The sequence below is a fragment of the Loxodonta africana genome, chromosome 7 (assembly GCF_030014295.1).
Source record: "Loxodonta africana isolate mLoxAfr1 chromosome 7, mLoxAfr1.hap2, whole genome shotgun sequence".
Taxonomy (NCBI): domain Eukaryota; kingdom Metazoa; phylum Chordata; class Mammalia; order Proboscidea; family Elephantidae; genus Loxodonta; species Loxodonta africana.
Window position 1 is genome coordinate 84673843 of NC_087348.1, and position 11980 is coordinate 84685822.

Below are 11980 nucleotides of genomic sequence, written 5' to 3' on the forward strand. Positions count from 1 at the left end.
GGGTTTGGGGACTATGGCTTAAGGGGACTTCTAAGTCAATTGGCATAATAAACTGTTATGAAAACATTCTGCATCCCACTTTGAACTGTGGCGTCTGGGGTCTTAAATGCTAAGAAGCGGCCATTTAAGATGCATCAGTTGGTCTCAACCCACCTGGATCAAAGGAGAATGAAGAACACCAAGGTCACACGATAACTATGAGCCCGAGACAGAAAGGGCCACATGATCCAGAGACTTATATCATCCTGAGACCAGAAGAACTAGATGGTGCTTGGCCACAACCGACGACTGCCCTGACAGGGAGCACATCAGAGAACTCCTGAGGGAGCAGGAGAACAGTGGGATGCAGACCCCAAATTCTCATAAAAAGACCAGACTTAACGGTCTGACTGAGACTAGAAGAATCCCGGCGGTCGTTGTCCCCGAACCTTCTGTTGGCCCAGGACAGGAACCATTCCCGAAGACTACTCCTCAGACATGGAAGGGACTGGACAATGGGTTGGAGAGAGATGCTGATGAAGAGTGAGCTACTTGTATCAGGTGGACACTTGAGACTGTGTTGGCATCTCCTGTCTGGAGGGGAGATGCGAGGGTAGAGAGGGTTAGAAACTGGCAAAACGGTCACGAAAGGAGAGACTGGAAGAAGTGAGCGGGCTGACTCATTAGGGGCAGAGTAAATAGGAGTATGGAGTAAGGTGTATATAAGCTTATATGGGACAGACTGACTTGATTTGTAAACTTTCACTTAAAGCACAATAAAAAATATTTTAAAAAAAAAGAACAAACAAAGTAAAACTAACTTCATAGAATTAGTTGGGAAATGTTCCCATTTGCCTTCTAGAGATGGAAATGGTTTATACTTTCATCCGCTCATTTTTGAAGGCTTCACATCATCATGCTTAATCTGAAAGGCATTTATTTCATAAACTACGGCAAAAAAAAAGTTGCCTTCCAGTTGATTCCAACTCATAGCAACCCTGTAGGATGGAGTAGAACTGTCCCATAGAGTTTCCAAGGAGCACCTGGTGAATATGAACTGCCAACATTTTGATTAGCAGCAATAGCACTTAACCAGTTCGCCACCAGGGTTTCCTAAACTACAGTACACCTCAAAAAAACTATAACTAGGATGACTTAAAATTTATTCAGATTAAGATAGTCATTATCTTTCTATTCAAATTCTAGGGTCTTCTGAACTAAATTCTTTTGCTTTTTTTCATCTTAACTGTATCATTCCCTTTCTTTATATTCTTTTGTGTTAATTGGCAGTATTTTTACTTCATGGTAAGGAAGTTTATGCTATTGATTTTTAAAACGCCCTTCTTTAGGAATAAATAGTACATTTTAAATTATGGATTTCTCTTTAACAATTACTTTTGTTGCATTCCACCTTATTTGACATTCTGCATTTTCATTCTTATTAAATTCAAAATACGTTTAATTTTAATTGCTATTTTAATTGATGTGTGTTGATTAAATTCCAAACAATTGAGAATATTTACATAACTGTTATTGAATTCTAGTTTAATTCCAGTTCTAGTTTTGTCAAAGAATCTACTCTTTATAATTTCAAATATTTGAAATGTATTAAAACTTGCTATATGGCTCAGTATAAGTTTTATTTTGTCTGTCTTTGCGATAAAACTGTAGTTGTTTGTATTGTTTTATGTATATTTATATGTGTGTGTGTGTATCAATGGTGTAGGTTTATAGCATAGGAAGAGAGGAAAATGAGAACAAATTAAACAAAAATATCCTTTTGATTAGCAGCTGAGCTCTTAATCACTGCATCACCAGGGCTCCAGTAAAAAGAACTGATAAAGATAGGAACAAGGATTAATAAAATGTAAAACAATCGATAGATTTTTTAAAAAACTACAAAGACAAAGCAAAAAACTAGAAAGAAAATACAATTCATTGTTATAAAGCGAGAATGGAAGATATCATTGCATGCGTTAATACAACAATAAAATTATTGCAAATAAAATCAACAATGTAATAAAATAAATATATTTTCTAAAGGAATTAATTAAGAAAACTGGTGGGCAGTTTTGTGAGTCTGTATTTCTCATATTTCTTACTGTATAATAAGAAAATGGAGATTTGATGGCCCAGCGGTTAAAGTGATCAACTACTAACTGAAAAGTTGGCGGTTTGAAATCACCAATGACTCCATGGGAGAAAGATGTGGCAGTCTGCTTCCATAGAGCCTTGGGGTCACTATGAGTTGGAATTGACTTGATGGCAGTGGTTAGACTAAATACTGGGCTTCATCGCTTTCAGTCCTGCTTAGCCCTGTGGTAGTGATTTACTAGTATATCTGCTTTGTCCCATCCCATGGAGGGAAATTTTATGTTCTTAATAGTATGGATGGGAGCCCAAATCTGTTGGTCTGTTGTTCTATGGGCTTGCAGATACACCTCTGTGATGGTTAAGATTGTGTGTCAATGTGGCTGGACCATGAGTCTCAGTGTTTATATGTGATTATCCTGTGAGTAGCCATTCAGTTGAAAGGAAATTTCCTTGGGCTTGTGGCCTATATCTGAATATAAGCAGTCATTCTGACTTTTGCCTGTTCTGCATTCTGCAGTAGGCCCTGTTCTTCTGACCTCCAGTTCTTGGGACTTGAGCTAGCAGCTTACCTGCAGTCTTGCCCTCAGATCTTAGATTTCATTGATCTTCACAGCCTGTGAGCAAGAACCCTGCTCTCCAACCAGCCAATCTTGAGTTTGCCAGCCCCTGCTGCTCCATGAATCAGGAGAAGCCGCTATTCTGACCCAAGGACTTGGGACAATCCAGTCTCTACAATTGCGGGAACCATTTCCTTGATATAAATCTGTATATATATTATATATATATATATATATATATATATATATATATATATATATATATATATATATATATATATATATATACGCTTTACTGCTTTACTGGTTTTGCTTCTCTAGAGAACCTAGCCTAAGACAACCTCTTTCCTTTTTCTCAGGCTTCATGACTTGGTTTGGCCTATAACCATTAACTGACTCAGTGACATTATCATTCACTTATATGTCTGGGTTTTGGGGCAGGCCCATTTCATGGTCCATAAGTAAAGAAGTTAAGTCTTTCTCTCAGGCCAAATTTAGGTTCATTTCAGCCTTCATAAATTCTTCCTCTGAACTTGACACCCATCCAGCTGCTCTGCAGGTGGAAGACATGGTGATATGTTTCCGTAAAGTTTACAGCCAAGAAAATCTTATGAGGCAGTTCTTTTTTGTCATATAGGGTTTCTAGGAGTCAGGATTGACTTGATGGCACTTAACAACAACAGCAATATCTAAGTCACGGTGAAGGGAATGGTGCCTGCATCATGTTTCCCAATTTACTCACTTAGTCAATTGCTTTGGCTGCATATGTGAAGTTATGTCTCTGCCATGGTACAGTGTCCTATTCTCTTGCAATAAGGCAAAGTTCTTGATTCATGGACAAAAATGTTGCGTATATTATTGCACTCAATAGTTTTTTCAAACGCATTGATTATATCTTTTCCTTGTTCTGTTACAAGTTCCAGAGTATGGGTGCTCACTCTTCTAGTCACCCTGGAATGTTCTCATCCTGAACCTGTTCTCCTGATAACTTCCACTAAGTCAATAACATTGCTAATTAATCTGTGACTCCACTCAGTTCTCAAAGTGTTGTAGAACATTATCATGTTTTTAAATATCTGTGTAAAATACAATTTATTTGACATTAAAGGGTATCAGAAGACTGAATAGAATCAGAATATCTAAAATGCTGGGGGGACAAGTTCACCTCATATAAATGTTTCTCTCATGATCTTGTCTATAAATAATATCTTCTCTAAACTTCTCAAATGGAGGTTGCACAGAGAATGCTGGTGAAAATTCTAGGGGAGTTAGATAAACTAAGAAGAAGAAACACATGACTACATCTATGTCATGCTCTTAGGATATTTTTATCTAAGCAGGTATTATATAGTCTCACCATAGAATATTTGCATCATATGTAAGGAGCCTGGATCCAGGCCAAAATCTTCTGTGTGATCTTTCAGACCTGACGAGAAGCAATTACAAAACTTTCTCCAGCAGGCCTAATGGGGGAAGCACTTTCCCGTAACCAGACTTGATGCACAGCCAGTGCACTGCAGTTTTCTGGAGAGAGTTGCAGGACTCAGGCACCCCAGGCCAGCCATATCTCTGCACTCCTAGCCCAGAGACTTTCTTATCAGCGGTCATTGCCGAGGCACTTTTCTCTACTGTGTTTCAGGACCTTTCCACTCCTAGCTCTTCCCCCCTCCCTTATCCAAGGCTAAAAGTCCACAAGTCCTTTTGTTATAGGCTCCGCATAAGTGAGACAATTCCGTCATCTGTGCTACATTCAGCTGAGCCTTTCCAGTGCTGTTCCATGGGGAATAATTGAACAGTGGGCCATAGGCATCTCCTTTGGTCTCCTTTTTGCACTGTCATAATATGTGAATAAAGTCTTGCTGGCTACTTTCAGTTTGGCTCATTGTCTTAATCACCAACTTGACACCTGGTAACTTGACAATTTGTAGCTGCACATCTATAATATAGCTGCAAGTCCTCAGACAACTGATCAAATCATGCTTCTCTATTCCTAGTAGGTAAAAAATATTAACTTTTTTTTGGCACTAAAAGTGCTATAATGGTTTCATTATAGTAGTTGTAATAGTGGTAGTAGTAATAATAGTAATCATTGTAGATACAGAAGTTGCAGCAGTAGTAACATTACATTTATGAAGGGATATAATATCAACTATTTTCATGTTAAACTAAAAGCCTAGCCATATACCGGAAACTTGACCAAATTACTGTATTCCGTATTCCATCTTTCTACTCTAAGAATTCTCCATTTCTCAGATTTTCTTTCCCAAACCAAAAAATTAAAAACAAACCCACTACTATTGAGTCGATTCTAACTCGTAGCGATGCTGTAGAACATAGTAAAACTGCCTCGTAGGGTTTCCAAGGCTGTAAATCTTTATGGAAGCACACTGCCACAGCTTTCTCCCATGGAGCAGCTGGTGGTTTTGGACCATTAACTTTTCAGTTACCAGCTGAACTCTTTAACCACTATGCCATCAGGGCTCATTTTTCTTTCCCCACACTCCTAATAATCTCAAAAAGTAAACCATATTTTGAGATTTCCTGGCTCTCTTTCCTCAGGCCCCCCTTGTCTCATTCCTTGGAGACAACTTCTCAATAGGTAACTTAATGCTCTCTGGCTCTGTGTCAGTGGGCAGAGGTTACCTTTCTCCTGCAAAGGAGGTTGAGTCTCAGAAGTGTAAGGACTTTTCTAGGGGTCAGGTCTATAGCATTGCCCTGGGATTGGATCAGATTCTAATAAAAGCCAAGAAAAGCAACAGCTAGAGGTGGATGATGACAGAAATTTAGCTATTAATACCTTCCCCAAACCCAAAACCTGGCAGAAAAGAGCTGTACCACCTATTGTCCTTATATTCCAGCTAGCCATCTGTCTATCTGCGTGAGTTTCTTCCTCATGTATTGGAACCTGTGTATCATTAAGGGTCTCTTCTTGTAGCAAAGTTTAAAAGGAATCAGAAGTGTAATAGAATCAGATCTTAATCTTGCGTCTCAGTAACAGCCTGTCCTTTGGCATGCCACATACCTTCTCTGGGCCCAGGTTTCTTTATAAACAAAATGAAAGATGGAGTATATTCATGTCATTTGGAGATGCCTGGGTAACCTAGTACCATCTACTTAATTGCATGTGAAGAAAACTGAGTAGAAAACACCTCAGTTAATTAGTGGCAAGGACAAAATGAGAATAAAATATTCAGGCTCCTTTTCCCATTTTTACCCACAAAGTGATTCTAACATTGCTTGGTTTGTAAAAATAAGAAGAGATAGTTTGGAGCTTGTAAAATTCTTTGTGTGTGTGTGCGTGTATGCATGTGAATGTGTGTATGTGTGTGTGTGTGTGTGCACGTGAGTATAGCTTGACTAGGACAGCTTGTAAGGTGTGGAGAGCAAATCCAATAGGACCATCCTACTGCCTTGAATAGCTTTGACATATGGTCGATAAGCACAGAGATCGCAGTTCATATTCCATCCCCTGAAATATAGTCTTCTCTGTTTCAGGGACAGTAAATCTTTTATTTTGGTCTCCATGTTCTATACTTCACTCTCTGTCCATTAAAAAAACTCCTATTTCCTTCTTCTCTTTCCCTTAGAGACTGAGAATGAACACTTTCTTATCTGAGTACCATGCAAAGCAAAGTTGCACAAAATGTGTGCTATTGTTCTCACAGAAGTTATTTTTAACTTAAGCTTTTTTTAAAAAAATTGGTATTCCTGTTAATGCTTTTCTCATGTGCTCATTAAGCTTTTAAAACTGATATAATTATTTACCAGTTAAAGTGGCAAAATTAATTTAAATAAGTAGTACTTGCTAAATCCAACAAGGTGTGCCCAGGATTGGGAAGTCGCTTCTACTGCGGTAGATTTGTTTCTGCTTACATGGATGCTCAATCGTATGGATCAGAGAGCCGAACATCATTCAGCTTTAGAAAGTTCTTTTATCAGTTCTTTCTTCAGGAAGTTTCCTGATTTCTGTACTTTTGTCTTACATCTCCTCAAAAGGCAGTAGCGTGCCTCTATCTTCACAGAGATACTCTACAGGCTCTGGCAAATATTAGCTATCATATATCGGGTGCTCACTCTATTCCATACTTTGTGGCACGTCCATCAGGTATAAAATTATTTAGTTCTCCCAATAATCCAGTGAGGAAGATGATATTACTGGCCCCAGTTTATAGTCGAGTAAATTTAAGGAACTTGGGCAGGATTCCATGTGAGGTAAATAATAGAATCAGCTTTAGATTATATCTTACATTTCTAAATCCAAATTCATGATTTTACCTAGTAAGGTATATAGAAAAAATAAACCTGATTTATAAATTGTTAGCTATTATAGAGAAGCTGGAACTAACTTTTACTTTTATCCTTAGACATTTAGGCTTCCTATTAACAATTAGGATATATTAACTATTAACCTTTAGACTCTGGCTTTGTCAGCTTATGCCATCTTTAACAACACATATTCATATTTATCAATAACCATTTCTACAGAATCCACTACTTCCCTCACCTAACATGATTACATATATAAATTTCTTCTCACAAAATATCTAATTGCTTTAATCAATACCCCTTTATTGTTTTGGCCACAGCCTACTAGTGTGTGTGGCTACAGAAGATCATATAATATGATCCCCTATATCCATCAATCATTAAACATTTAAAATTGTACTACACTGGAATCTTTCTAGTTACACCTGCATATGTATTCCTGGTAACAGTCTATTTTTCTATATTTTTAAGGAAGTAGACCTCTGTAGTTTCCTTTCAAAGGGAAATAAAAGTAGGTAAAATCATGTTTGGAGTGATGTTTCCCTGCTCAATGTGTCTTTCTGGGGCAAAATCATAATGAACTAGTGGGAAAAGAAATAGGATAAACTTTTGGATGATTTTAAGCTTGTAAAATTATTGATAAAAAGTTATATATATATATATATATATAAAAGATTGCCTTAAGGTTTAGTGATTAGTTTACTAAAAGGCAAAGTGTAAACAAATTATACAAAGATCAGAAGTTGGGGTGAGTGAAGCCCCGCACAATTAGTTCAAAGTTCAGAATCTTCAGATGGTGACAGCTCTCCCAGGCTTCCCATCCTCTTTAGATTCAGAAGTAAAATACCTCCCTTCACATTTAGACATTAACTCTCAGATAATAGTGAGGAGACCCAGTTTTGCATAAATATGTGCTGAATTACCCATGTACAAGCCAGTTATTCAGATTCTTAAAGGCGATATGGAGGAGCTATTCTTTTATCAGTTGTAGCTAAGAGTGACACATTGTGTTAATTCTGGGATGATCTTTCAAAGAGGATGTGCAGGTAGAATGAAGTGGTAGGTGATGCAAGTACTCACAAATCTTGCAGGAGACAGAAAGTTGAGAAGATAGATAAGAGGGTAATGGTTAACAGTGCTAGGCTGCTAACCAAAAGGTTGCCAGTTCAAATCCACTAGCTGGTCCATGGGAGAAAGATGTGGTAGTCTGCTTTTGTAAAGATTACAGACTTGGAAACCTTCTTGGAAAGTTCTACTCTGTCCTATAGGGTTGCTATGAGTCAAAATCGATTTGTAGGCAATGGGTTTGGGTTGTTTTGGTAAGGGATCCAGGATCTCTACCATAGCCTCGAGTGCCACAAAAAATGCCACTTAATCTGCAATGGGTCTGGAGTATGAAAATGGAGATGAACAGAAAAGCTAATGCTGCCATCTATGACACCACCTGAGGACACTTGAAAAATAGCAGGATCAGTGCTCTTAGAGTCAAGGTTTCCATTTCTATAATTTCTAGGTGATGAACACTTAACCATCTTCCTCTTCCACAAACAGCTGTATTGGCTTTGGAAAAATATATTACAAGAGACTATTCCCATACTTCCCTGAAATAATGCCCAAATATTCAAGGTCACCTGGTCACTTTCATTCCTGTTGTTCATGTTCTTTGAGAAATGATGAGGAACTTGCCCTTCTCCTTTCCCATCCATGATCTTTCTCTGACTAGGTATCAGAATCAGTGGTGAGGAAAGAATTTACCAGCCTCCATGGGATTCTCCAACATGTCATATTCAAACCCCAGAACAATGACCCTGATTGGCATCCCTGAACTAGAGCATGTACAGTTTGGGATTGGGTTTCCCTTCTTTGGTGTGTGTTTGTTGGCTCTGATGAAGAACATCTTCTTGCTAATCATCATCCCTGCAGAATGCAGCCTACATCAACCCATGTACGTTTTCCTGACTATACTGGCAGCCACTGATCTAGGCGTCTGTATAGCCATTGCTCCAAAGATGTTGGCTATCTTCTGGTTTGGTTCTTATTCCATGGCTTTTGATGCCTGCCTCACCCAGCTTTTCTTCATCCATGCCTTGCAGGGCATGGAAACTGACAACCTGTTGGCCTTGGCCTTTGATCGCCATGTTGCCATCTGTGATCCATTGAAGTACACATCCATCTTCACATGTTTCATTCTGGTTAAGATGGTGCTGGTGGTGGCAATCCGAGCAACAGCTCTTCTTGGCATTTTACTCATTCTACACAAATGACTGAAAATTTTCCGCTCTGTGGTTATTTTTCATTCTTACTGTGAACACATGGCTGTAGTCAAGCTGGCTGCAGATGTCCACGTTAACAAATCATGTGGGCTATTTGTGGCATTTGCAATTCTAGGTTTTGATATGATGTTTGTCTTCGTCTCCTACATTCTGATTTTTTAAGCTGTTTTTCATCTTCCCCAGAGGAAAGTATGACTCAAAGCACTCAACCCTTGTACTGCTCATCTTGTTGTATTTCTTGAGTTTTATATCCTTCCTTTTTTTTCCTTCTTTAACCACTGTTTTGGTCATGTGTCAGCCTATGTTCACACTCTCTTGTCTACCACCTATCTGCTTGTGTCGCCTGTCCTTAACCCCATTGTCTACGGTGTAAAGACCAAAGTGATCCGCAGGCAGGTAGCTCAGATTTTTAGTCTGAAGCCTAACACCGAGCACTGATCTAACATTTAAAATGTCACAGGGAAAAATAGATTTAATTGTTTTAAACAGAGGTTCCTTGGACTATGTATGAATGTGTGACCATTTTGCTGAATTTTTACATGATAATGATATCCCATAAAGACTTTATATTCTTAAAATTAGAGCATTCCAAACAAGAAACACACTTGAACAAGAATTATGTATGTATCTCATAAATTTCCATCCTGACTCCATCCCTCCATTATTTCGTCCTCCACTAGTCTTTTATTCTTTTTTCTCTCATTTCTATTTTTTTTTCCTGCCTTCTTTGTTCACATATCTATTGCGTCTGTCCACATTACCAAGAGGAAGTTTATGCTTTGGATATCCAAACATGAAAAAGACACATTCCATGATCTCAAAAGCCTCACAGTATAATGACGACACCCAAATACTGGGCAGATGTAATTTAATGTAATTTAGAGTATGGTGAAGTAGAAACAAGAGGTATGCTAATATAGATTTGAAAAAAGATAGTGAAATACTTTTCAGAGGAAATTGTGAAAAATGTGAGATTTGATTAGTTCATTTGACTTCAGAGAATAAAATATTTTCACCTTAATTTCAATTCATATTTATAAAGTACTAACTAGGATCAGAACTTACATACATGTGGAGAGATGCTTAAGTTGACATCCCAACATCAACTTTCTTTTTCTTCAGGGAGATGATCTTTCTCAGACAATTCTCTATAACTAGAAAATAACAGCAATAAATGTTTTACGTAAATTCAGGAGGGAAGAAAAACCCCTGAAAACCAAAACCAAAGGATGTTGAATACCAGGAGATTTCTAATACCAGGAGATGTCTGTTACTAAAGTTAAAAATCTGCTTTGAAATGGTTTAGTCACAGCCCACTGATGCAGTAGAAGTATTCCACTTTGTTTTCAGAGTTTCACAGATGTTTCATCTGTTCAGGTCATGTGTGTATGAACCTGACTTCGTTGAACACCCAATTCATAAAAATAAGACTCATCTCTACCTTTATCAGTCATCAAAATATATAATTCATTCTGCAATAAGGGAATATGTGTTAATAGTTCAATCATCTGCCACTTGGGGTCACTGATTCTTGAGGTCACTGACCTTCTGCAGGATGAGCAATGTGAGCTGAAAAATTTGGCCACTTCATATAGAAAATGAAGGATGTTTCAGAGTACAGAGACAAGAGTCCAGAAGGTAAAGCAAAGAACCACAGAGAAACATAGCATCATCCTCATAGATCAGGATAGTATCTAATCCAAAAGTTAACGTGTGCTGTACACCAATGACTGCCAGATTCCTTCTTTATCTCTTTCCTGGAGTGGGAATATTTTTGAAGTTTTTCTATCACTTTATTACCATCGTATGTTAGCAGTGTGTGTGTGGTGGAGGGGGGGACGATAACTTATCTATTTAGTTAACAGATGAACCATATTCTAGGAACTGTATGCAAGGAACCACACCCAATAAGCCTCATTTATATCTTGATATGATTTAAATGATGAACTTCAGGACCAATGCTGTAATGAGTAGAGACTATAGTAGTTTGGGGGAAGCATGAATGTATGTTACAGATTAGAGGGGTGTGAAGTGTAACCATAGGAAGGATTAAGGTAGATGGGATTTTTAAAGATGGCCACAGAAATACCTTTCTTTTATGCTACATGTTCTTCAACATGATTCTCAGAAGATGGAGTCTATTTCCCAATCCCTTGAATTTAGAAGATCCTCTGAGGGTTTTAAAAATAGAATAATGTGAAGATCATGCTGTACCAATTCTGGGTAGTCTGGCTCAGTAGCTTCTGCTTTCTACCTCTTGAAGACATGAAACACCACGTAAGAAATGTGGGCTAATCTGATGAAGACATCACTGAAGCACCAGGATTTGTCAGCAAAGAAACCATTATGGATGTCTCTCCTATTGAGTCTTCAGATGACTCCACCCCACGCTGATTTTTCTTGTGCAGCCACATGAGGGACCTCAAGTTAGAAACATTAAGCTGAGCTAGTCCACCCACAGAACTGTGAGAGATAATAACTTTTATTTTTAATTCTTAAATTTTGGGGTTCTTACAGGGCAAAAGAAAGTTCACAAGAGGTTATAAGAGGTTCATGAAGAAGAGAAATTCATAGCTTAGGGGCCACTAAGCTTCTCCTAAAAAGGCGCTGGAAAATTTTGGAAACAGACAGTGGTAATGGTTGTACAACATGATGAACATAATTAATGTCACTGAATTGTATGTGTAAAAAAAGCTGAATTGACAAATGTTTTGTTATATATGCACTTACCACAATTAAAAAAAAAAAGTCAAAAGAGGCTTTATACCTGAACAAACACATTGGTCTACTGAAGGTGAAAGAATTAGGCCT

General features: G+C 38.0%; 1 pseudogene; it reads left to right on the forward strand.

Moving 5' to 3' along the window:
• The first annotated feature begins 8659 nt into the window (after positions 1-8659).
• Positions 8660-9820, forward strand: LOC100677403 (olfactory receptor 52A1-like; annotated as a pseudogene).
• The last annotated feature ends 2160 nt before the right edge of the window (positions 9821-11980 follow it).